The 27,107-nt window shown below is 35.0% G+C and overlaps 1 protein-coding gene across 1 annotated transcript in view; it reads right to left on the bottom strand.

Moving 5' to 3' along the window:
• Nucleotides 1-27,107, bottom strand: part of COL5A2 (collagen type V alpha 2 chain) — a 288,171-nt gene that overhangs the window by 144,368 nt on the left and 116,696 nt on the right. Inside the window, exon 4 of the mRNA XM_045520436.2 lies at nt 17,366-17,562. The gene's annotated coding sequence lies outside the window, so the exon portion shown is untranslated. The remainder of the gene's footprint in view (nt 1-17,365; nt 17,563-27,107) is intronic.

Consider the following 27,107-nt stretch of genomic DNA (forward strand, 5'->3'; position numbering starts at 1 on the left):
GAAGAGAAAAAAATATATATGTATGTATATGTATAATTGAATCACTGTGCTGTACACCTGAAACTAACACTGTAAATCAACTACATTTCAATAAAAAATAAAATTAAGAAAAGTAAAAACCATGGAATAAATATTACTGAAAACAGAAAGAGAGTGAACAGGTTAAAGGTACTCACAGAAAAATGAAATGAAAAATAATACAGTTATTAAAGCATAAAAAGGGAATGATAGATATTGGAAAACTAAAGAAATCTGAAATTCAATAAACATATATATAATTGGTGCTCCTGAGTTAAAAAATAGAACAAATGGAACAGAAAACATACACAAGAATATGAAAAATCATGTTTAATAAAAAGACCATGTTGAATATACATACAAAAGAATATATATATATATATAAAAATGAGAAAAATCAAGTTGGCTTGGAAATTTTCCACAGTAATATTCAGCACCAGAACAAAATGAAGTGATGTCTACAAAATACTGAGGGAAGGAAAAAGTGTCAAAACAATTAACACTTCTCAAAACAGAAATTTGCAATAGTGAAAATTCAGCTAATCAAGAGATGGCTTTAAATGTGGTGAAATGGAGGCACAATGTGAAAAGATCATGTTAAAAACCAAAAAAAAATTGGCTAAAGGAAAAACCTGTTATGTTTGATGGTGTAAATAACAAACAAATAAATGAACAAACAAGCTAATCCAAATTAAGGGGTTGGAGATGAGGGAGGGTATAAAGAAGATGAAAGGTACTAATTTTCACATTTTCATTGCTTAGTCATTAGATATAGTTCAAAATGAAATATAGAACTAGAGGGCATCTAGCTTCCAACTAGGAAGTAAAAAGCTAATAAGTGCATTGCTCCCATCCTAATAGTGAAAAACAGAAAATCTTCAAAATTATAAGTTTTCTTTAACCCAATAGAAAGTTGAGGTTATAGGGAAGCCAAGCAGCTTGGATTCCAACAATATGAAAAGAAGATGTGATTGCAAAACAAATTTGAAGAAGTGAGAGGACAAAAGAAGTATTTGAAGAGATAATGGCTGAGAGTTTATCCTAAATAATAAAATTTATAAATGCACTGATCCAACAAATTCAGAAAACACCAAGCAAGATAAATACCAAAAAGGAAAAACAAACCATGTAGGCATATCATATTTAAACTTTTGAAAATCAAAGATAGAAAAAAAATTTTTAAGGCAGCCAGGCTTAAATGACATGTTAATACATAAAGTGAAACAAAGAATTATACCATATTTCTCACCAGAAATGTTGCAAGACAGAAGACAATGGAATACCACTTTTAAAGTGGTGAAAGAAAAAACAATGCCAACCAAAAATTATTTACCTAGCAAAAATATCTTTTAAAACAAAAAAGAAATATAGATTATTTTAGACAAACAATAACTCCCTGGCACTACTGGCAGCCCTGCACTGTAAGAAATGCTAAAGACAATTCTTTAGGCAAAGGGAATATGACAGAAACGTGGGTCTATACAAGGAAATGAAGATCTTTGGAAATGGTTAAAATTAAGGTGAATATAAAAGATGTTATTTTCATTATTTTTACCCTAAAATATAATTGAATGTCTAAAATGACAGTAGTAACAATTATAGCATATGGAAAAGTAAACGATAAGATAAAAATAGCATAAAAGATGAGACAGGAGAATTGGACATGTACTGTTATAAAGTTTAACACTATATATGAAGGTTGACCTTGATTTTAAAATGTATATTATAAACCACAGAGCAACCATTAACAAAATATTTTTTAAATATATTAATAAGTCCATTAAGGAGATAAAATGGAATCATACAAAATACTCATTGAATCCAAAAGCAGACATACTAGACACAGCTAAAGAGAAAACTAATACATTGGAAAACAGAACTTAAAAAAATATGCAGAAGACAATACAGAAAAAACAATAAAATAAGAAATATGAAAGGGACATTAAGAGATATAGAGGTTAGAATAAGAATTTCTAATACACATCTAACTAGAACCCCAGAAGGAGAAAGTCAAGAGAATAGGAAAGAGGTAATATTCAAAAAGAAAATAGCTAAAATTATTTTCAAAATCGAAGGTTACTCTGGTCCTCAAAATTACAAATGTAACAAGCTTAAACAGTATAAATAAAAAGGAATTCACAAATAAGTGAATTTTACTGAAACTGCACCACACCAAAGACACAATAAGAGCAGCACAAGAAAAAGAAAGGCAAATTACTATGAAAAAAACAACAAATAAGCTTAGAGCTAATTTCTCAACAGCAACAACAGAAACCAGAAACCAGTGTAAGTCACTTTAGAACTATACTCTAGGAAGAAAACAAAAGTTATCTCAGAAAAGAAAAAAAATCTGAGATGCAAGCAAAGAAAAATGGTATACAAATGAGTAAATCTAAATAATCATTGACCATATAAAACAATTTCCCAAATTCCAAGGGATTAATAAATATAATATAAAGCTAAAATTATATATTATTATTTCATATTAATTATTACATATATGTTATATACAATGTATTATATATGATAAATTTATATATTCTATGTATAATACAATACATATAAAACAAATATTCTATGTATTAGATAACAAATAATACATGTATATTATACATGTTGTATTTTATGTATTATGTAAAAATATAATATGTCTATATATCTATATGCTATCCATATAATGTATATATACACATACATAGAATTTGGGGAGTAAAGCACTTTAAGCTCCTATTTTAGTTGGTAAGGGATTAAAGATATTATAGACCATTAATTTTAACATATGTGTAAAAATATCTAGGAAAATAATTTTTTAAAATAAAAATTAAATGCATAAAATACAATCTAGTTGGGGGAGGCAGGGTAGAATGTAAACTAAAAACAAAATCCACTATCCCCCTCCCTGAAAAAATTAAAAAAGAAAAAACAGAAAAATAGGATAAATCAAAAGAATGCAATGCAATGTTAAAAATTAAGACATAGTAAATGTAAATCAACTGAATTATTCAGTTAAAAGCCATAGATTGTCAGACCAGATCTTGAGAAAAAGCTGGATTTGGAATGAGTAGAAGAGAGAGGTAAGGAGAGCAAGTTCAGGGAAAGTGTGGTGGATGGAATAAGCTTTACTTACTTAAGTCACAATAAGTGAATCGGCCAGACGAGGCAGAGGTTTCAGATTCAGGAGCAGTACAAATTAACTTCTACACGTTCAAAATTCATGGGGTAGAAAAGCGAGAGCTACTGAGCAAGAGAAAGAAATGACAAGAGTAGTTTACAAGCAAGTAAGGTCAATTTAAGGAGACAGATTAGAACATGAGATTCCATAACTCACTTGGAGGATAATGATAGATTCATCGTGGGCCTGATGAATGAGAATCATCACTAAAATAATTCTTTGGTGGAAGATTCAGCCAGAAGGTAGAGATGAGGATAAGGGGAAGGGAATGTGGGATCAAAGACGTAAGCTCATTTATTAAACTTTTCTCGAGGTCAATTTCAATCATTCACCTTTCACTACTTGCTACACTTATATATACCATTAATTAAATGAAATGATTTCTTCTTCAAAAGAGTTTTGCTTAATAGCCCAAGTATTTCTAGAACAATATTACTACTGATAGACTTCAAGCCTCTTCTCTGCTAAATATTTTTCCCTCTAGTGGCATGGAAATGCTAAGAATAAAAGTTCAACTTCAGTAAATTCCCACTGGTACAGATAAAATACAAATCTGAAATGGAGTCTCTAAAGGTATATTTTGGAAACAAGAGAAAGTAAGAGTCCTTCAAATGCATGTACAAGTCAAGGATATATAATGAGGATATAACATGACCATAATATAATTGTCCCACCTTATTTCTTTGCACCCTCCCAAATCTAAAAGTGGAATTGCTTTCAAGTTCTAACCAAAAAAAAAAAAACATAGAATAAACTTAAGTACAACGTAGTCAAGAACCAAACACCAGAACTCTAACTTACAATCAACACACCCATCCCATAAATACAGGAGAAACTCTGATGGCGCGGTAGAATTACAGGGAGCAGACCAGTATTTGCTTTGGCAGATGTGGAGTCTGTGCAAATAGGAACACAGCTGTATGCTGAGTATTTTAGTGTTTCTAAAACTGCTGAATCAGACATAAAACAATATCCAAAGTTGCAAGGTATCAGCAAGTTTAGAGAACAGAGTGCCATTCTAAGTAGTTTTTAAATTTTTATAGACGAAGTGACCTGTATTAAGTATTTTTGTCACCATGTCAGTTGTAACACAGTACTTCCATCTTCAATATTGAAGGTCACATCTTACTTACATAGGTACAGTTCTTGCTCCAATTTAGATATTTTATTCTTTTCCTCAAATGTAACAAGGCAAACTCCAGAGGACCTAGTGACCCTTTAACCTAAAAGAGACTTAATCGATATATAATTAGTTACACATGTATGGGAATTTCAACAAAACTGAAATATGTCACACTGAAGTTCTGAGAAAGCAATACTGAAAAATTATTGAGAATAAAATTGGAAAACTTGGTCCATGATTATCCCTATCGAAATATAAGGCATTTGCACAGAAAGCACTTTAATTCTCCCAGTTCAGTAAATTACACTATTTTATGGAGAAGTCTAAATCTCTTTAGCATTTCAGAAATAAAAATGAAAAAGAAGTGCCTTTTTATTTACCTATAAGGCTTTGCCCAAAGATGTTTGATGAATGAATAATGACTGAATCCCTCCTTAGTGCCTTACTTTTCTCACTGTTGAAAATATTTAGGGCTTCTGTCTGGACTAATTAATTACAACCTACTACAACCTATCTTGTTCGTAAATTATGTGTTCACGTGTATCTAACTTCCCTACTCATTTAGAGTTTTACACCTATTTGTGTTTCAGTAATTGTAATTGAATTGACTTAGACTTAACTTTCAAATTATCAAATCCATTTTATCTTTAAATGCTAATCCCACCAAACTAGGATACTTCCTACTTTAATTCATTTTCCCTTTAGATTTCTTGACCCAATACTAAAAAAAAAAAAAAAAAAAAAAAAAAAAGAACATTCCACAAAGACTACAGATAGGTTTCATCCTATGGGCTGACTTCCAATAGATTTATAATGACTACCTGCAGCATTTTACTGGGAAGAACTTGAGAACAAATCTCTGCATTGAACAGGAAAGAATGTTGTGTTAGAGTAATTATTACTGCTATGGTCTTAGAAAGATGGGTGAAAAGTGGTAAAATACCATTTATTTGGGACCCCAGGTCTTTGTATCTACTGGTAGATCTTAAAGTCTCACCTCACAGAACTCTAAAGTAGTTAAAGCTACTACACATCTTTCTGCAGAATTCTCCATTCTCTGTAGTTTTTCATACCTTGAAAAAGGAAAGAGAATTCTAACACTGTTGCCCTAACAACCACGATACTTCCTCTTCGCTTCATTTAAAGATTTGACTGATAGTCACCTCTACTTCCCACCCTCAGGTTGAGACATCCTTAAAGAAGCCAAGAAACAAAATTCCTTCTCAAAGGAATGCAGAGACCTCTGCCTTAAACATTTAGCTTTTTTTGTTTCCTATTTTATTTGCCAAAAGAGAAGAAAGCTTTTTTTCTAAAACAAAAAATTTCCAAATTAAGGAAAGAATAATTACTTTATGTTTACTATATACCATGCTAAAAGCTGTATGTGGATTATCTCATTAGCACAGAAAATCCTGGAAGAAAGGAATTATTATCACTTTCACTATTATCATCCCTAACTTAGAGGTAACAAAATGGAGTCTTAGGGATGTTACGTGATGTGCTCAGGGCCTCAGTGCTGGTGAGTAGAAGAAAAGGGCTATGAACCCAGGAAACCTAATTCGAATGCCATGTTCTTAATTACAATGGGAGGCTACATGTCTCAGTGAGACCATAAGTCACACTTAGATCCTAGTAAAATAATTGAGCTGAATGTTAACGTTCAGAAACCGCACAGTTGGCATTGGCCTTGGCTAAGATTCCCGTGTTCATGTCGTACTTGCTACCTAACTGTACCTCACAGAGACACTCTTCCTTTGTATGTAATATGGAGATAAGGCTCCCTAAATGGTGGACTACTATGAAGATTAGTAAAATTGCTGCATGTCAGACATCTGGCCAATAGGAGATCTCCATAACTGTTGGTTGTCTACACGTATATTTTAATTTCTTACAAGTCCTGTAAGTAAGATCCCTAGGGTTTAAAAAGGGATCTATAATTCATTAGAGAGCAAAAATAATCAACATTTTTGGTGAATCACCAGTTTTTGTTAAACACTAGAATCAGGACATCACATTTATTAGAAAAACTGGTAGAGGTTTTAAGTAATTACAGCAACAATTTCATATAACCCCACCAAAATTCTACTTTCTTAAAATGAATTGTTTAAAGAGCAGTGGGTCCCCTCCTTCCCCCAAATGAACTGCTCTTAGCATCTCTTCAGTCTACAATGATTACTAGGTGTGTATGTCACACCACAGTCTGGGAGTAGAGGAACTGATTACGGAGTGGGAAGGGATAACAGGACGTGTGTGGAGGTAACTGGCCCCTGACATGACACCAGGAAGAGGAAATTAGTAGGGAAAGAGCTGGTCTGAGTGAGTTCAGATTCACTGGTAGACTCCATAGGAAGGGCAAGTGGTTAGAAACATGTCAAAGCCAGGAAGGTGATAATAACCACACAAGCAGATGGCAAGAACAAGAGTATCCAACCTTGAGGCAAATGCTGAAAGGAGCTTCAGAGGAGTCAATTCAACAAAGACGCGCAGGTACAGGGGCCCCAACCAAGTCCCACTGCCATCTGTTCCAGCCCTCTTGAAAGCCTACGGGCACTGCACCCAGCTTGAACAGAAGGTACATGTGGTTTCACCTTGGACGTACATGCCCTCCAGGCCAGCTGCATGCAGACGCAGAAATAGCAGCTGCCTGGATGTTGTGATCAGAGAGGAAATAAGAAGTTTCTTCTCCAAAATATACCGTGATGAATAAAAGTCCTTTGAGCGAAGGGGTGGTTCTCTGTTAAAAACATGAAGGGTTAGAACCAAGCCCGAGTGACCACTGGGAGGGGAGGAAAAACCACCAACCTTTATTTGTCATATAACTTACTTGAAAAACTATTTGCCCAACCAAGTCATGATGACAGCAATTTTATGGAAGTTGTTTAAGACGGATGAAATGTGGGAGGCAGAGAAGGGAAGAAGAGCCACAGGGACTGACTACAAGCTACAAAAGGTGAACTCCAAAGGCTTCAAGAACAGTGTCATATACTTGACAGTTACATGTGGCACTGGGCCCAAAGTCCTCAATAATTTGTTCTTAGCTGTATTCTGAGCAACAATTCAATAAGAACATCTAGGTGATACCAAACCTGGAGGCCTATATTAAATCCCTTGACTTGTAATATTGCACATATTTTTTTAAACACAAGTCAAATTTATACTTTTAAAAATAGCAAAATTGACTTTGTAAACATAACCTTGGATTTTATGAAATTAAAGACAAAAATTAAGATGTTTGCTCCGACAGAATTGGAGAATGTATGTTGCAGGAATCTAGCACTACTGCTGCAGATCCAACAAAAGTTAATTTTCCTCCTGTATATGTTAAATTGGAAGCAAACTAGGATACACCTATGACTTTTCAAATTTAAACCAGAGGAATGTGGATTATTAGAGTTGTGAAGTTTATTGAATTGTGGTATTTTCAAAAATCGGCTCTATTTTCTAATTGGTTCATCTAACTCCTATTTTTAACTTTTAATATGCAAGATATTTTTGAATCATTGAAACATATCTTCAAAATTAGACCAAAAATAACTCAGGAAAAAAATTAAAAATATTTCAGCTTCTATTCTATTAAATCTAAGCCACAAAAAGCTTGTTCTGTGCTATGACCCAAATGCTTACATCTGCCCCAAATTCATATGTTGAAATCCTAACCTAAAGGTTATGAAATCCTAACATAACTAAAGGTTATGGTGTTTGTAGGTGGAACTTTTGGGCGGTGCTTAAGTCATAAGGGTGAATGAGGTTAGTCCCTTATAAGAGGCTCCCGAGAAATCCCTAGCCCCTCTACCTTGTGACGATACAGTGAGAAGTCTGTGACCCAGCAGGGGACCTTCACCAGACCGTGACCGTACCAGCATCCTGATCTCGGATTTCTAGCCTCCAAAACTGTGAGAAATAAATTTCCGTTGTTTATAAGCTCCCCAGTCTGTGGTATTTTGTAATAACAGCCTAAACAGCCTAAGACACTCTGTTATTTTATAGTTTCAATTAATCCCCTTTAATTAGCTTCATCAGTCATACAACCCCTTAACAAGCACCCAGTAGGTGCTAGTTTCTGGTCTAGGTGCTAAGGTTACATAAGCTGTCTGCAGGAAGCACACACTGCAACTGCTTCGAAAAGCTGGTAAATAACTATATGACAATGAAATAAGTGCCCTGGGTCACTTCTTCAAGCCAAATTTCTCAAACACGTTTTCCTTTAGTTTTCTCCATTTTCACTCTCTCATTCTTCACTCCATGCGGTGCGACCATCACTCCACTGAAGAGGACCCTCCTATGATCACTATGAGGTCAATAAGTCCAGTGCAAAAGGCTCTATGCTGATCTTGCTAAACCTCAACAGCACTCAATACTGTGGTTACTCCATCTTTTTGAAATCTTTTTCTCATTGTTTCTGTTTTTAATTCTGCCTCTCTGATCACTCCTTCTGTTCTTTTGGAGTCATTCTCCTTGACTCAGCCTGTAACTGTTGAAGTTATTACACCTCGCCATTGTCTTCTCTTTCCTCTCTTCTCTTCCTAGGACTTTGATTAGAACGTGTCTACTAGAGAGTGTCAATGTACTTTTCCAGTTAGCCCTCACTTTTGCCCTGCACACTCATTTATACACTAGTGCTCTCAGTTCTCCACTTGGGTGTCTCAAAGGAATATTAAACTCAACTTGTCTGAAACCAAATTCACTACTATTCTCCTCCAACCACTCTTCTTTGCCAGTTATCACTTAATTCCCTCCAATCCCAGTTCAAAAATCACTTCCTCAGGAAACTCCATGTAGCCAAGACCAAGGGCATCTGTTCCATCATTGTATGTACAGTGCTTTGCAGAATATCTATAGCATCATGTGGGGTCAATATGATTTGAATGAATAAACAGACAATTTATGGAAGTTCAGAGATCATTAATTTGGTCTGGAACTCAGTTTAATGGAAGAATTGTCTTTTTAAGGATGGACACGATTTTGTCAAAATAGAAAGGGAGTCAGCAGAGGCAACAGACTAAGACAATGGAAGTATTACATGTTTCAGGAACATAAATCAAGGACTGCACAGCAAAGGGCACAGTGAAGAGGGGACTGGAAATTAGGAGGTAGGATGGGGACAGTAATGAGGGAGGAGAGGGAGGACTGGGAAAAGAGCTGAAAAAGTAGATTTTGACCAGAGAGTGAGGAGTCTAAACTTTATCCCATAGGCAATGAGGAGCCACTAAATGTTTCCAAATTGAGAAGGAGAGGCGGTCTGTGTTTTAGAAAGCATACCGTATTGATTATTAAGCTACCAACTCTCATCTCCAGCCCTTCCTTCTCTCCTCTGCCCTGGGATGCTAGTGCTGGGATTCTGCAAATCACTCTCTTTTGCCAGCTGGTTCTCTTAGAGTCTGTCAATAGGGGACAGTAAAGGGAAACTAGGAGACTGGTAAAAAAGACAAAGGACTCTCTCCTTTCTCGTTGCTTCGTGCTTTTATCAGAGTCACACTACCATGGCACTTGGGCTTCTTTTGGCTCTCCCAAGCCCTCCTCTTAAGGCCCACTTGAAGGTACCATTACCTTCCAGGCAGTACCCCTTCTTCCAAATCTGAGTCCCCTTCTCAGAGCCTTTCCTTTAAGTATCCAGTTTCTGAAAACCCCAGCCTCCTGCCTCTCTTCCCTCAGCCGGAGGAGTGGTAGCAGCTTCTGCAGTTATTCCTCCGGTTACTTCTTTTATTCAGTCTTCTAATAATCATTATTCAATATCTTTTCAATTCTCTGTGTTGAAATATCTCATGTGACTTCTGTTGTTCTAACTGGATCGTGATGAACACAAACAGTTTGCTTGGATTAGAAAACGGACTGGTAAGAACCAGAGTTAGAAGACAAATTAAAAGACCATCTCAATACTCTAGACAAGAGAAAAAGTAAGTCAGTGAAGCTGCAAAGATGCTAATGATGAAAACAATAATAGCTAACATTTATGGAGCACTTACAGTATACCAAGTGCTGCTATAAATCCATAATTCCTGTGATATGGGTACTATACTTACTTCCATTTCATAGACAAGAAAACTGAGGCCCAGAGAGGTTTTAACTAACAGGCTCTAGGTCACAGAGATAGTAGTGGCGGAAACACGGTTCAAACCCCAGTCTTCTGGTTCCAAAGTCTTTCCTTTTAACAAGTAAAAAGGGACTGAATTCTTGAGTTATTTCTGAGAAAGAAGCAATAATATTTGAACACTTAATCAACAGAAAGGATCATGGAGGAAGAGTTTTTAAAAAAAAGCTTCAGAGACTTAGTTTTGGTGACTGGGTGGATGATGAAGCTTTAATAATAACCACAGTGAAAAATCATTAAAAATATCAGGTTTGGGTGCCCAGTAGGAATAATTAATTTAGTTATGAACATTTTGAATTAAAGGTGTTTGTGGGACATCTGAGGAATGATGTCAGTTGAAAACTAAATTTGAGTCAGATCCTTTCAAAGGGTTCAGAAAAAGATGAAGATTTCAGAGCTCTCAGAATAAAGATGTTAGGTAAAGTCATGAAAGCAGATGGTAATGCCTGTCCTGAAAGGCAGGCTATGGAGAGAAAGTGAGCAGAGTTTTCAAGCTGCTAAATGGAAATTCTTTTCTAATAAAGAATAGAAAATAGTCTTCAGAAGAAATATGTATTAAGCACTGGAATGGAGACCCGGGGGATGAAAGAAATGTATGTGGTATGACACACAACCAAAGTATGAAATTATTCAAGAGTTTTTCTTTTTTAAAGGAGAGGGAAAGGGGAGATAAAGAGAGTTTAAAACAAAATACTTTAGTTCCTACACTGAAATGCAGGATCCCCTAGATCGATTTTTTTCCCCTTGGAATGATTTGGCGGCAGAGAATGAGATGACATCAGCAAACCAATACCGAGCCGAGAGTTATGAGTCACATTTCGTCTGTTTTCATTTGATTAAAATATTTTACATTTGTTGAGCTTAAAAAAAAGAAAAAGACACAGGAAGCCACTGAAAAGGGAAAACTGAATGTCCAAATACGGTTACTTTCTGACTCACCAGAATTGCAGCATCATAGGAACTAATAACTTTGACTTAAAGAGACATCTTCCAAGAAAACTTCTATTCAAGAAATAATTCCCCAAATTGCATAAAAGTGCTTTATGGCTTTCTTAAATTTTTTACTTAATACCAAGTGAAGAAAACCTGATAAAAGGGTGATCTTCTATAATACTTTAAAAAATATAAAAATCTTGTCAGCTATAGAAGAAAATGGGTAATATTTAAATGTCATCTGGTCTTCATAACTTATTTTGTTCAGATTAGTATAAACTGCTAGTTTTGATGCTTCAAATGTGTCTAAACATTTGCTCCTCTGGAACAGAGCAGGCAGGAAAAGCAGAGTAAAGGGGTGGGGGTAGGTTTGCTTCTTTACAGTGATCTGTGCCAAGTAATCTGCAAACAATCCATTTCCTGGCAAATGTCTGCTAACTGGTTTGTCCATGATTTTTCTTTCTTTCTCGTTCTCTCTCTCTCTCTTTTTTTTTTTTTTTTTTTAACTGTAGCTGCTAATACTAACCTTCAGATCCCTTAACAACAAGAGAGATTTATAGTTAGGCAGGATTCACTAGGAAAAGGAATCCACTGCTGCTGACTTTAAGCAGTTATTTTTCTGCCTAAAGAATGAATTATTGTGAGGTTCTTATGTAAGTGAAAAAGGTCTTTAAATTATGAGGCATTGCAAAAACCTTAGTTATTGTTTGTTTAATAGACCAGAACATGTAGAGATTATATACGAATAGAAATAACACTGTTCGGTGCCATTTCCTAGGAAGAAAATGTGCTGTTCTCCAAGACTTCATTGCTCTTCATCCTGAAGTGACATTAATTACTGTTCATCAGTAAAATTCACCACACTCTTCAGAAACCAGTGAGTAGGTCTCTTTAAATATAACCAAAAATAATACAGAAAAATTAAGAAATTGACTCACTTAAAGTTTAAAATTATATTATGTCAAAATAATAAAACTTGGAATCCGGGTTAACTGCAGTGTAAGCCTGGTAATGCCTCCGCTAAGGACAAGGGGCGCTGTGGAGCCAGGGTCGGCTTCAGGGACTTGAGTTCTGCGCAGGCGCAGAAGGCCGCACTCGCAGCAGTGTACTTCACTTGGGTTTATTACGGTCATCTTGAAATTCTTGGTAAATTTTGAAGAAGGGAGTTCACATTTTCATTTTGCACTGACTCCTGAAAATTATGCAGCTAGCTCTGTGTGGAAATGGTGTAGCCGTTACAATGGCCCACGTGGGGCTGAAACGGTAAACCTTTGTTCTGCCTGGATGTCACTAGTTGCGAGCTACCTCGAGAAGGATGTGACCTCACGTCAGGTGAGGAGACGCTCTGCAGCTGAGACCCAGCCTGAAGGAGCTAACAGCTGGGCAACAAGACTTTCTGGAGGGGGACCACGGTATCACCTCCGTGTCCACCCCCGGCACTATTTACTTCATGGTGAGTTAAGATCTTATCACAAGGCTTTAAAGATAACTTTAGTTGCCCAGTTTTCTCCTTCTTCATTATAAGTATGTAAAGATTCCCAGAGTCTAAGTAATTTCTAAAGTCGCTTAATTTCTTAGTGAGAAAATTCCTTAGTGAGAGAACTCAAATTTGTATGAAAGTTACTCCTTCAGACTTATTTTAACTGCATTTTAAGTTTACAATTTTAACATAAATTCAGTGCATTTAAGAAAACAAGACAAGGACTAATTTTCTACCGGTTTTTTAATATGCCACTGACCCCCACAGAAGCCAATACAAAGAGACAGTTTTTAGGCTCTGTCTTTTAAATCAAATTTCACAAACAGTATTTTAGCACACCAGTATCATTTTTGACGCTCTATGGTATGCAAGCAGGATCATAAGCACCCAGCCCTCCTCCCTCCTCTTACCCAGCTCATTTTTTTCCATAGCACTTACTTATTTCTAACTTACTATACACATTTGTTATTTTCATTGCCTATCTCCTCCCTCTGCATCATAAGCTCTATGAGGTCAGTGCTTTTTATCAGTTTTGGTTGCTGTTAAATCCCTGGTATGAAGAAGAGTGGTTAACCCACGGAGATGCTCTAAAATAAGTTGTTGAGTGAATGACTGATTAAGTCCATAGAAATTTGTAGAATTGTGCCTCAAAATACAAAGTCCATAAATTCACATTTGCACAGTTCACAAAGGTCAAGTGCTGTTATGCTATATTTAACAAAAATCAAAATGGAGATGATAACGTAATACTCATAGTCTTAAACATTCCAAATTATTAAAAATAATAACAACATATACCAGTTTGAAACTCAGCTTGTTTGTGAATGATTCAAATCTACTCAGGGTCATGTTTTTGTTGCAATCTAAAGATTATCTTAAATATCTGAGCAACAGATAGAGAAGTTACTCTGATTCTTTTTACATAGAGAAAGACCCACAGAATAGTATCACGTGCTTGTGCAGTATCATGTAATAAAACTTAGTTTCTATTTTACTGATCAGAATATGATTAAGATCTGATTGTTCGCTGAGACATGAATACTTGAATCCTCAGAGTTGAGGGGTGGAGGTGGGGAAAGAAATGCTAAAGAGAAAAGGATAATAGTCAGGCTAACATTAACATTTAAAGTACATATTTGATATGAAATGTATATCCAAACATTACAACCTCTCTATCAAAAGGTATTTATTCAAGAAATGTAATTAGATAAGCTTACAATTAGGTAAAGAAAAAAGAAGGCACGTGAAATATAAGTAGGAGCAGCTCCTGATTCATGTAAACAGGGATTTCCCATTCTAATAGATCATGTTCTTAAGAAAAATCCATTCACTTTTTTCATTCATTCATTCACTTCTCTCTCCATCTACTCCTCTATGACAGCAAGGGTGAAAAATAGTGTATGGCAATTTTATAAAAGTTGGACTAAAATTTGGAAAACTAATGATGCTGGAAGCCCACAATAACTTCATGGTCTACAGAATAGAATTTCTATAAAGTAGATTTATTCAAGACTCAAATCAAACATTAGTTTCAGAAATATGAATGTGTTCTTGAGACAGTTACACCACACTCAGTACATTCTGAGTTATGGCCTTGAGGCTTTGAAAAAAAAAAAGTCACAGGGTATTACTAGAATTAAGCATAAATTAAGCATAAATAATGTTTAACTATTTCAATTGATCCAGGTAAATCACCATCATTTTGTTGCCATTTAAATTTCCTCTTATTCTCAAATGGATTCTAACTAGTAGAATAAATTCAGCTGAATGTGCTTTAGAGTTTGAGCCTGATGTCCATAAATGCTAGTGTACATCAGAATCACCTGAGATGACTGATAAAAATGGAAATTCATAGACAGGCCTCTTCCCCAGAGATTCATAAATAATAGGACTGGAGGTGCAGTCCACATATTAAGGAACATTGGAACAGATACCTGTGAATTTCAAGTTTTTGCTAGAGTTAGAAATAGTGTTAGAAACAGTATTATATAACAAAGATAAGGAACATTTAATGGATAAAAATGTTATCAAGTATGACTTTTCATAAAATATTCTCTAATACTTCTAGGTCAATGAAAAATATTTCATATCTCCTACCAGTTGTATCCTCCTAACCAGGAAAATTGCCAGTTCAAGTTTGTTCTCCTACAAAATCAAAAGAAACATCTGTGTACTAGTAAATGCCAGAACAAAAATGATTGGGTAATTTCCTTCTTAGGCTACCAAGCAGACTGATCCTCAGAGAACCTAGACTGGGCACTTGAAAAAGAACTTAAGGGCTTGACTCTGGGCCACTGGACTTTAGCCAAGGCAAACCTGTCTGCTTTCCTCCTCAGAAGGGGCAGTTGTGTTTGCCGTTCAGGAAAGGAAATCACTGATGCCCAGTAGAAAGCCTCCCAGAATTCCAACAGTCCAGCTTTGCAGCAGGCCGAAAGCAGAACATCACTGAGCATACGAAAAACAGATCTCAGGACCAGAGTAAGTCAGCATGAGTCCTGAGAGCTACTTCACATGAGGTTGCTCTAGTCTCCTGCACTGAGAAATTCTCATTCACCCAGCACAGGTATTCCCAGAATACGTCAGGATAGTTCATGGATAACATTCAAGGTCTATAAATAAATAAATCCTAAATAGCACATTTCAATCAAAATGGACAAAATGGACAAATATCTGGGTTTTCTCTAAGTCAGCCCAGCTAAAAGTGTGCTCTTATATGTTCTTTTACACAACATCTTACTATCTTGTGTTCATTAAAAAATAAATTTCTCCAAATGACTTAGCACACAAGAAACCTTCCCGAAAGAACCTCTAAATGAAGCCTTCTTGGAAAAGACATCTTTCTCATTTCAAACTTAAAGTTTTTTCCTCATCCAGACTCTTTCACACACAAGATTTAGTACAACAAAACTGTATGTTCAAACAGTATTTTATGCATAAAACCAGTCTGGCCTACACGTGCCTACTCTATAGTCCCTTCCTGTTTTTCCAAACTCAGATTATTCTCTTCAATTCCTGGACCTCTATGAATACTAGACCAAGCTAGGCAGTTGGAAGGTCAGAAATAAGCCAGGAAATCTAGAAAAAGCTAATAAGGTTATAGTGAATATGTGCGTGTTCACCAAAAGACATATACAAGAACAGCCTTAGAAGAACTTACTCCTAATAGCCAAAAACCAGTAATTACCCAAATGTGTATCAACAGAATGGATAAATAAATGTATGGTTATAATCACACAGCAAGGAGAATCAATGATCTCTAATTATACACAATTAAGTGAAAACACAATGTGGAGCAAAAGAAGCCAATATTATGTTGTTGGTACATACTGTATATTTTTATTTATATAAAGTTCAAATTCAGGAAAAATTAATCTAGGGTGCTATAAGTAAAAATAATGGTTAACTTGAGGGAGGAGGAGAAAATATATTGATTGGATGTTGGCACAGTGGAACTTTTCTGTTGTTAAAAGGTTTTGTTTTTACTTATCTGGCTCCTAACTACATGGGTCTGTTCACTCTGAGAAAATTTATTGTGTGTATTGTACATAAAAGATATATACACATTTCAATATGTACATTATATTCCAATTTTAAAAGTTCATTTTAAAAAATCCTACCATGCTGTGTTACCTCTAAGGAAAATAACTTGAAAATGGGTTAAAGGGGATGAGAGGTAAGGGCAGGGAAAGGTGGTACCAGGGAAAGCTAAGAGAAAAAAGGATGAAGATGGAAAATTATCTCATAAAGTGACTGCCAGGCTGTAAGTAAAGGGGAAGGTTTGGAGAATGAGGATAAAATCTAAATGAAAATACTTGGAGAACATCAAAGATCAAGCCCCTCAAAAACCCAAACCAGTTTCTCCCTTGAGGAGAAAATACATATCAAAAATCAAATGCAACCAAGCAAAATAAATGGCATTGTATTCCCCAACTAACCATTTAAAAAATAGTGAGGTCCCTAGCTAATAACATGTAATCTCCCCCAAAATCAGTTGTCCTTTCAATTTAGATGAGATAATGTATTAAAAAGGAGACAGATAAAACATAAGAGGAATTATTTTTTTAAATAAGAAAATAAAACTTTGAAGCATGAGATACTCTAAGCATAATAACAAATTTTTCCAACTAGAAAAATAAAAAACATCTATACACCCAAAAACCATGACTGGAAGTAAAGAAATTTTAAAAGAGATTGGGGGAATATCTATCTGCAAGTTATTTGAAAGGCAAAGAGTTAATATACTTGATTTGCTAAGAATACTTACAAACCAATAAAAATGTTTTAACAGAACAATAGACAAAGGACACAATCAGGAATGTCACAAAAAATACAAGTAAATGAAAAACAAAGACAAGTAAATGAAAAATGAATCAATCTCAATGCATATCAAAACTATTATAGCACTTGCAATTATAAAATTGGCTGGGACTTTAATAAATATTAATAACCAGTATTGGTATAATATAGAAATAATGATGGATATATAAATACTAAAACTATCTTGGAGGACAATTAATCAAGCTGAATTGAAACACTTTATGTTGTACATACCAGTATATACAGGTCAAGCTTGGCCCTCAGCAATCTTCATAGAGAATCAGGAAGAGGTGGTTGTGTGCAACCAGTGATGATAGAAACTCGGGAATCCAGAAGCTTGCTGGGCTCTTGTTGGGTATAACACCAGTGAGGGAGCAGATGGCTGGGCTTCTCAGGACCTTTGATACAACAGGAGCTGATCCATGAAGGGGCTAAAAAATGAAGAAAATATTTATGACAAACTGATCCAAAATGACCAGCTGCAAAATGACAAAAACCTCTCCTATCTTGAAAATAGGCTCTAATATTATTTTAACCTAAATATCTCTTATCACATCTTAATTATCAAGGAAATTTGTATTTGAATTTGGCAAAATACCAGTTGTGTTCCCTTTGCACCATTTTGCTAAAGGATAAAGTTGCTGTGGGCTTTTTTTCCTATTTACAACAAGGAGAATATAATCAGTGTTTTAAAAATAAGTTTTGAGTAAAACAGATACTTTTCAACTATGAAAAATGAGAAGAATCACTGTTTAAAAACGAAAGCAACAACAAAAACAAACAAACAAATAGAACCCTTCACATATGATATACGCTCTAAGTCAAATGCTAAGTTTTGAGGCTTTTCTGGGTTTTTAAAAAATTTTTATGTTGCATTGTTTTGTTTCCTATTCTCTTTTACTTCCAAAGCAACCACTGAGTTAAGCTACGTAAGCATGACAGTTACTGTGTAATGTCTGCGGCTCCAGTGCACAGGTTCTGGAATTAAACTGCCTGGGTTAGGTTCAATTACCATTTCTTCTACTAATAAACTGCATATAAACTACTAATAAACTCTGGGTAAGTTAAATATTTTTCTCTGTGCATCGGTTTCCTCCTCTGTAAAATTAGGAAAATTATAGGAACAGACCTACAAAGTTTTTGTGAAAATTAAATATCACTGTGTAAACACTAGGATGATAGTTATTGATGCAATAAAAGTGCTTCATAAATAGTGTCTGTCATTACACTTACAACTCTTAGCTGTGTCCTCTAATTTGGATAAAAAGCATAGAGCATGATTTGTTGGTGACTACATTTCCAAGAATTCAAACCCCAAAACTATATGTAAATAACAAGAACTCATACTAAATAGAGGAATGATAGGGGAATAACATCATCAAGATGGTGGAATAGGATGCCTCAGATCCTTCTTCCTTCCACAGAAATACTGATTCAACACACGGACTAATTCCCTTTATGAGAAATCCAGGCAGAGTTAAGAGGCTCTTACATCCCAGGAGAGAACAAAATTGACTACATTGAAGCCAGTAGGAAAATTCATGGCACTCTCTTGCCATAATCCCTCTCCCTGGCACAGTACCACACAATTGAAGGAAACGCCAATCTCCGGGTTTCTCCTCGGGAAGGAAAAAAGAACACTGGACCATACATTTAACTTTCTGACTTTTCAGACAGGCTGCCCAGGGGATTGGCTTCTGTCTCAGCTCACTGAGAGTGTTAATGGAACCCCACCTACTCTAGATGCCTGGGGGTCACTGAGAACAAAAAAGCTGGGTGGCACATTCAGGCTCCAGAGGACCCACACTACAGCAGACAAAAGGCAATACAGCTTAGCAGCCTCTGTCTCAGTGGAGAAAGAGAAGAGTGGAATGTGACTGATTTTTCTGGCTTTTTGAGGGCTACCCAAGAGATTGGTTTCTGTACTGCACAACTCAGGGCTCTGACTAGACCCAACATACTACAGATTTCACTGTAATAGAAGAAAAGTACAGGTCAATATTCCTGATGAATATAAATGTATTAACTCCTCCACAGAATATTAGCCAACCAAAGTCAATAGCACATTAAAAGAATCATTCATCATTATCAAGTAGAACATATCCCTGGGATGCAAGGATGATTCAATACATAAAAATCAACTGATCTGATACACCACATTAACAGAACAAAGGATAAAAACACATGATCATCTCAATAGATGCAGAAAAAGCATCTGACAAAACCCAACACCATTTATGATAAAAACATTCCACAAGCTAGGAATAGAAGAAAATTACCTCAACATAAAAAAGGCCAAATGTGACAAGCCCACAGCTAGCATCACACTCAGTGGTGAAATACTGAAAGCTCTTCCTCTATGAAAAGAAACAAATCAAGGATGCCCACCCTTGCCATTTGCAATTGACATAGTACTGGAAGTCCTAGCCAGAGAAATTAGACCCCCAAAAAATAATAATAGGCATCCAAATTGGAAAGAAAGATTAAAATTGTCCCTGTGTGCAAATGATAAATAGAAAACACTGAATATTCCATTTTTTAAAAAAGTTAGAATAAATGAATTCAACAAAGAGGCAGGATACAAAATCAACATACAAATGTCATTTGCTATATGTGGAATCTAAAAAAAGAAAAAAGAAGACACTAATGGATTAATCTACAAAACAGAAACAGACCCACAGACACAGTAAACAATCTTATAGTTACTGGGGAGCAAGGGGGTGGAAAGGGATAAATTGGGAGTTCAAGATTTGCAAATATTAACTAGTATATATAAAACAGGTAAACAACAAGTTTCTTCTGTATAGCACAGGGAACTATATTCAATATCTTGTAGTAACCTATAATGAAAAAGACTATGAAAATGAATATATATATATGCATATGTATGACTGAAACATTATGCTGTACACCAGAAATTGACACATAAATTGACTATACTTCAATAAAAAAGTCATTTGCACTTCTGTACATTAACAATGAATAATCTGAAAAGGAAATTAAGAAAGTTAACCCATTTACAATAGCATTCAAAAAGAATAAAATACTTAGAAATAAACCAAGGAGGCAAAAAACTTGTACAATGAAAACTATAAAACTTTGCTGAAAGAAATTAATAAGATGCAAATTAATGGAAACACATCTATGTTCATAGATTGGAAGACCTAATATTGTTTAAATGTCTATAGTGATCTATAATGTCCAATAGAGTGATTAAACATCCAAAGTGATCTATAGATTCAACGTAGTCTCTTTCAAAATCCCAATGATTTTTATTTTGCAGAAATATAAAAAATAACCCTAAAATTCATGGGGACCCACAAAGGACCCCAATAGTCAAAACAATCTTGAAAAATAACAAAACTGAAGTCCTTACACTTCTTGGTCTCAAAATGTATTGCAAAGCTACAATACTCAAAACAATATGGTACTAACTCAATAAAAAAATGTTAAAAACAAAACAAAACAATATGGTAATGGCATAAAAACAGACATATAGTACAATGGAACAGAATAGAGAGCCCCTAAATAATCTCACACATATAAGATCAACTGATCTTTAAGGAGAGTGCCAAGAATACACAATGGGGAAAAGACAGTCTCTTTAACAAATGATATTGGGAAAACAAGGTATCTTAGTGCAAAAGAATGGAATTGGACCCTTATCTTACATTATACACAAAAATCGACTCAAAATGGATTAAAGACTTAAACATAGACTCTAAACCTGTAAAAATTCTAGAAGAAAACATAAGAAAAAAATTCATGACACTGGTCCTGACTAGGATTTCTTGGATGTGACACCAAAAGCAGAGACAAAAATAGACAAGTAGGATTACATTAAGCTAAAAAGTCTCTGCATTGCAAAGGAAATAACCAATAGAGTGAAAAGGCAATCTACAGCATGTGGGAGAAAATATTTACAAATTGTAATATCTAAAATATATAAGGAACTCCTAAACTCAATAGCAAAAAAAAAAAAAAAAAAAAAAATCAAATAACCCACTTAAAAAATAGGCAAAGGACCAGAATAGATATTTTTCCAAAGAAAAATACAATTGGCCAACAGGTTTATGAAAATATGCTCAACATCATTAATCATCAGGGAAATGCACATCAAAAAGACAATGAGATATCACCTCAAACCCGGCAGATTGACCATTACAAAAAACAAGAACAAAACCAGAAAATAACAAATATTGATGAGATTGTATAGCAGTTTGAATCCTTGTGCACTGTTGCTGAGAATAAAAATGGTGAAGCTGCTATGTAAGAGAATGTTGAGGTTCTTCAAAACATTAAAAAATACTATTACATAATGATCCAGTAATTCCACTACTGGTTATTTCTGAAAGAATTGAAATCAGGATCCCAAATAGATACTTGCACTATCACGTTCATTGCAGCATTATTCACAATAGCCAAGAGGTGAAAATAATGTACAGCCTATTGTCAGGTGAATAGATAAAGAAAATGTCGTATATACATAACATGGAAAATTATTCAGCCACAAAAAAAGAAAGAAATCCTGCCATACACTACAACAGGAGTCTTGAGAACACTAGGCTAAATGAAATGAGTCAGTCACAGAAGGATAAGTACTGCATGATTCCATTCATATTATATATCTAAAGTAGTGAAACTCATCTTAGTAGAAACTGGAAGGGTGATTGCCAGGGGCTAAGGGGTGAAGGAAACAGAAAGTTGCTGCTCAATGCATATAAAAAAAGATATCTCATGCAAGATAAAAAAAAGTTCTAGAGACCTGCTATAACATTGTGCTTATAATTAACAATACTGCATTTCTCAAAAAGAAAATTTGTTAAGAGGGTCAATCTCATGTTATGTTTTTGATCACAAGGATAAAGAGATGATAAATAGATACAGAGAGAGAGAGACAGATAGACAGACAGGTAGATAGATAAAGGAATACTAACTCTACTAGAAAAATTAGGAAAATAGAGGACATGAAGAAACATGAAGAAAGAGAATAAAGAGCCCCTTCTGAAAGGTAATCTCAGAAAAAATCTGGAATTCTCATACACACCCAAAACTTTCGATCTTCTCTCCAAAAAATGTTCACCTTGTGAAAAAAACACATGTACAAGATGGCATTTGAGACAGCCATGTAGTCACTCATGTGGATGCTTATTATAAGCATATAGAACCAGCCTGACTCCTCAGCAACCTAAAACGAATCTTCCATTTTGTCTGATAACTTTCTTTTTTCCATTTTTGGGGGTAATAAAATGAACATAACATAAAAGTCACCATTTCAACCATTTTTAAGTGTATAGTTCTGTGGTATTAAGTACATTCATAGCTCTTTTCATCTTGTAAAACTGAAACTCTATATCCATTAAACAATAATTTCCCATTCTCCTCTCCCACCATCCCCTGGCAACCACCTTACACTTTTCTGTATATCTTCTTCTTGTCTGTCATCTTTGGAGAAATACCTGTTCAAGTCCTTTGCCCATTTTTTGAATCAGGTTGTTTGCTGTTTTGCTGTTGAGTTTTAGGAGTTCTATAGATATTCCAGATATTAATCCCTTATCAGTTACACAATTTGCATATATTTTCTCTCATTCTTTGAATTGCTTTTTATTCTGTTTTACTCTGATGATATCTTTTGATGCACAAAATTTTTTAATTTTCATGAAGTCCAATTTGTCTTTCTTCCCTTTTGTTGCCTGTGACTTTGGTGTCATATCCAAGAAAATCATTTCCCAATACAGTGTTGTGCATCTTTTGTTCTACATTTTCTCCTAGTTTATAATTTTATGCCTTCATTACTGTCTTTGATACATTTTGAGTTAAATTTTGCATATGGTATAAAGTAAGTGTCCAGTCTTATTCTTTTGCATGTGGATAGCCAGTTTGCCCAGCACCATTTGTCGCAAAGACTGTCTTCTACCCATTGAATAGTCTCTGCACTCTCGTCAAAAATCATTTGGCCATACATGGATGGGTTAATTTCTGGGCTCTCTGTTTTATTCCACTAGTCTCTGTGTCTGTCTTTATGCCATTACCACACTGTTTTGAGGAAGAGTTGATCTATAATGGAAGAATGAGTTATATGACAGAAGTTTGGTTCAAGGATACACCTATTGATAGAAGAAAGAGGTGATTCTGATTTATCATGGTGTCTGTCCAAAAAAAGTCCTAACAGATTCCTGCCTGCATTTTAAAGGGAAGGGCTGCAATAAAAGAGTGAGTAAATACAAGTAAAACCTAATAAACAGCAATAAATCACTATAAGGCATTGGAAATGCAAGGCATTAGAGGCATTGGTACCAACAGCTACAGCAGTGATGGGAGTGGGAGCCAGTGCTAAGAGAAGATGGGGATGATGCAGGCATCAGTGTCCTCAACATCACACATCAGCAGCAGATCACATGCAACTGCAGCAAATCCAGTAGTAGAGTCCTTGATGTGACCATAGGCACTCAACTCCAGAAAGCAACTGCAACTTCTCCCACGTGTAACCACAGCATTATCTTGAGTGGGCATGAGTGAAAACTTCCCTGTTGGGAAGACAGGAAACATTAACACAACGAAGGAAAGCAGGAGAGAAAAGAAAGACTAGTAGCTTACCGTTGATGGTAGGATTTGTGCCTTAAGTAGAGAAAAAAATATCTGCTAAGCAGAAGAGTACATAGCAGAAGAGGGCTGGCCTTCCTAAAGAGTGGGTAAGAGCACAGCTGAGAAAACACTTTCTATTGTATGACTATTACTGAGACTTAATGTATGCTACAAGGCTGCTGTGGCCTGGGAACACTGACATATCAACAAAATTTAAGAGAAGAAACAGCTAGATTTTGGTTCAGCAAGTTTGCTATTTCAGAATTTCTCAAAATAAAGCAAGAAATTTTCAGTTAAAAACCAACCATGTAGTAACAATGATCTCCACATCAGAGATACATTTGGTTATTATACTGAGTGTACAAATTATTGTTTTCCTGGGGGTGTCTGTACCTTTACGCTGACTGCCTTTATTATGTTTCTAGGTAATTGGAGGCTGAGAGCTAGGAAGGATAAACAGTGTTTTAAATGCTTCCATTTGAGAATGAAGTTATTACTGCATTCTAAAGCAAAACTACATATAATCATATGTTAAAATAAGCAAGGATTTTAAAATGACATATTAACATTTCTAATTCACACTGCTGTTTGTCAATGAATATAAACATATTAAATAGTCAGCAGGATTTGACAGCTGCCCTCTCATAGGCATGATTTTTTTTTTTATTCTGCTGATGTTTCAAAATGCAGATGAGGGAGTCAGTAGGCTATCCCCAAAGAGGTCTTACTGAGTATCACCACCTTGATGAGTTAATCACTGGCCAGGAACTGGGCCTCCATTTTTCAGCCTCAGAGACCTGATTTTTCCTGTACATTGAAAAGGTATCATGAACCTGAAGAATGAATTCAAAGTTCACATGGATGAATTCTCAGTGAGAAACAAGACTCTACACAGAACTAGAATATTTGTATCTCTCACCAGGAAAACACACATGAGAAGCCAAATATAATCAGAGATCACTTTTTAAAGAAAGGAATTACTTAGAAAAATTAATATTTATTAGATTCTGCTGAAAGTAGGATTGTGTATCCTCTTATAACAGAAAACAAACTTCAAATGCTTTAGAGGTCAGGCAGGTAACATCAATTAGCAAAAGAATCCTAAATGAAGACTTTGGTTAACAGAAGAGTCACAAGCCCTTGACAAGAGCCACCAGATACTAACCTCTAGCCGATCACTGTAATGATCCAGTGTAGACCCAGTGTTGACAAATCTGATTTTTAAAGAAACTCTGGAACTTCAAACTTTCATGTTTATCTTCAGATTTATAAATGTTGAAAATTCAAATAGAATAATGGCCTCCCAAAGATGTCAAAGTCCTAATCCTGGAAGTTTGTGAAATGTAAACTTACCTGGCAAAAAAGACTTTGTAGATGTGATTCAGTTAAAGATCTTGAGATGATAAAATCATCCTCGATTCTCCAAGTAGGCCCAATTTAATCACAAAGATCCTTAAGGGAAAGAAGGATGCAGGGAAGGATATGTGATGACAGAAGCAAGGGGTCAAGAGAGATATGAAGCCATTTCTGGTTTTGAAGATGGAAGAAGGGGGCACAAGTCAAGGACTGCAGGTGGCCCCTAGAAGCTGGAGAAGACAAGGAAACAGCTTGTTCCCTAGAGTCTCCAAATGGAAAGCTACAATTTTTAAAGCCAAGGAAGATCCATTTCAGATTTCTGTCTCCAGAAATGTAAGATAATGCATCTGTGCCGTTTTAAGGCACTTGATTTGTGATATACTGTTACAGCAGTGCTATCAAGCTAATACAATATTGAAAAAAAAAAAACCAAAAACCTTCCATTGCTTCCTACCCAAAGAAGAAAGCATTCATCAAATCAATTCTTCTGAGGAATAATACTTCCCTCCTACTTCCAAACAAAACAAAAAAGCAAGACTGAGATGGAGGAAGTACTTCTCTGCTGGTCAGATAGAAGAGATCATACTCAATTCAAGACAGGTTGAATAGTAGGGAGGTCCACGTGCAGGTAGTAAAACAAAAGGAAAAGTGCAGGACTGTGGAATGAATTAAAGAAGAGATAAGAAATAAACCTTCTTTGAGAGCCAAATAAAAGATAAAAAAACATTTGGCACCTTGGTGGCTCTTTACCCAACAGTCTAATTTACTGTCCCCAAACCAGTGGGTATATATGATCATTAATGTATGCATATGTTAGTAGGAGCTACTATATCCTACCTTCTCTCCCTAAAAGACGCTCTGTGGTTAAACAGGATTGTGAAACATGCAGCTATGACTCCACTTCAAGATTTACAATACATACTAGAGTCTGAAAATTCTACAGTAGAAAAACTTTTAAAAATCAAATTTATCTGCCCAAAGAGTGCTTTTGTTTTTGCAACTTACCTATTGTCACACTGAGGATTACATGATGTATTGGGTAAGAAAGCCTACTTTGAAATTTTTAAGTTTTTAAACTACTACAACATAGCAAGTAACACAAAGCATTGAACAATGATAGGTCCTGAAGATATATTTGATGAGTATTCAAAACCTTTAAAATCAATGTATATCCTAATTTTCTAGGAGTGAAATTAATTGTTACAATTGACTTGGAGATATTTTACTCCCAAAATAGTTTAAGCTGCACTTTAAAAAAATGTTACTTTTAGCTAGTTCTTACTATTACCTCCAAAATACTAGAAAAAGAATGTGTATATTCAATCTACAAAGTCACAACTTCTATCCTAACAGCATTTTTAAGTTTTGCTTTTATCAATGTCACAAATTAATAGTTTGCATTCTCAAGATACAGCTGTGTATGTCATAATTTACGTTTGTACAACAAAGTCTTACATTTCAGAGACGTTTCCCTTATCTACAGTTATTTCCATGTTTTAAAAAAATTGGAGAAGAAACAGATGTTGAATGATGAAACATATTTTAAACTATTTCAAAAATATTTGGCAGTAAGTGCTGGAGAACAGTGGAAGAACAGCTCTGTATAAATGGCAAGTTTATTTTGCATGTACTTTTCTTGAAAGAAAAATAATTTGAAAAGAGACTAAGGAGAATTATTGATGTGTATTATATAAACATTTATTAATATGGAAAACAGCTTTTAGTGAATATTACATTTCATGGTTTTGAGTCTCTATAAAACTCTATATATCTACTCATACATGTAATATATTTTAAAAATTTCAAGTTTCCTCTGTTTTATTATAATCTGTGATTTTTTTAAATTAACGCAATGATTTTACCATTCCTCCTTACCTTTTAGTTTCTACTATAGACATTAAACTAACCCTTGCACAGAAAATAAACTAATCCAATATTGTTCTACATTATTTTCTGAAAGATTCTTGTGGTTGAGTAATAAGCCAAGTTTCCGGGCATATCTGGTAATTTTGCACAGTATGTTCATTTTATTCCT

The sequence above is a fragment of the Camelus bactrianus genome, chromosome 5 (assembly GCF_048773025.1).
Source record: "Camelus bactrianus isolate YW-2024 breed Bactrian camel chromosome 5, ASM4877302v1, whole genome shotgun sequence".
NCBI lineage: Eukaryota > Metazoa > Chordata > Mammalia > Artiodactyla > Camelidae > Camelus > Camelus bactrianus.